Consider the following 1,609-nt stretch of genomic DNA (forward strand, 5'->3'; position numbering starts at 1 on the left):
AAATTGGGCAGGGGTTTTTGGTACATTTAAATATTCTCAAGAAAAATGTGGTGAAAAATAGGTTAGATGCTTTAAAAATTTAAATACATGCTAAACAACCATTTTTGTTAGCTAAAGATACTTAACTTAAAAAATGGTTATGTAATTCTATAAATCTACAATTAAAAAAGTTTTTAAGAATATTATTAGATCAAATGCTTTAAATTTTTTTTTATAGACAAAATTTAATTTATATGTCATCAAATCTTAATTCTAAAGTTACAATTACTTTTGATGTTTGGACTTCTAAATTTAACATAAGTTAGCTATGTGTTATCGATCATTTTATTAATGAAAATTGGCTTTTAAACAAAAGAATTTTAAGTTTTACTAGGCTTGAATGGCCACATTTTGGCCCAGTTATTGCTGCAAGTATTTTAAATACTTTATATGATTATGGAATTGAGAATAAATGATTTTCTTTTAGTTTTGATAATGCTAGTAATAATGATTCAACAATAAATATTTTAAAATTTCAATTAAAACCATGTTTAAATGGTAAATTATTTCATATTAGATGTGCATGTTACATCTTAAATTTATGTATTTAGGATGCTTTAAATATTATTTCTACTCATATTTCTAAAATTAGAAATTGTATTATATATATTAAAAGTTCTGAACCAAGAAAAGAAGAATTTAAATATTTATGTCAAAATTATGGTTTACAATATAAACATTTTATATTAGATGTTAAACATAGATGAAATTATACCTATGCTATGCTAGAAAGTTGTATTTCTCGAAAATAAATTCTTAGTGATTTTTATAATGCAAAAATGCCTAACGATATTATATTTATGGAAGACCGGGAAATGACAATTTGTATAAGAGATATTTTAAAACATTTTTGTGATGTAACTAATGAATTATCGGGTATTTATTATCCAACTAGTTGTAATTTACCTTATCAATTAATAGTGATTAGTGATTGTTTTACAAAATATGAAAATAATCCACAATTTAAAAGTATTGTTGAATCAATGGAAAATAAATTTAAAAAAATATTGAGAGAACATTTCTCCTATTTATTGCTTAGCTACAATATTAGATTTTAGGATTAGGAAAGATGGTTTAGATATTTTACTTGAAATATATTATAAAAATATGAATATTGAAATTGGAAATAAAAAAGAAGAAATTAATAGTTTATTATTTGAAATGTACAATTTATATGAATCTAAAGTAATAGGAAGTAATTCTACAAGTTGTATAGCTGTATCTTCCATTTCTGAATTTGAGCCTAGTAGTAGATGAGAAAAACTTTTTTATTTAATAATTATATGACAGAAATAGACTTCAACAACAAGTTCATCTACTGAACTTAATTTTATTTACAAGTAGGGGTGGAAATTTTTCACACAACCCGTTGAACCCACCCAACCCGCCCATTTACTTGGTGGGTTGTGTGATCAACCCATCACCCAACCCACCCATTTAAATGGGTTGGGTTGTGGATAACCATTGGATTAACCATTACAGACATAAGTATTAATTCCTTAGCCTTTTTTTTTTTATTTTCTTCATTTGAATTAAGTAATTTATAATTAATGTGTTAATTTTCTATTAA

This window comes from Nelumbo lutea, chromosome 2 (assembly GCF_056320005.1).
Source record: "Nelumbo lutea isolate HS-2025 chromosome 2, American lotus-T2T, whole genome shotgun sequence".
Taxonomy (NCBI): Eukaryota; Viridiplantae; Streptophyta; class Magnoliopsida; order Proteales; family Nelumbonaceae; genus Nelumbo; species Nelumbo lutea.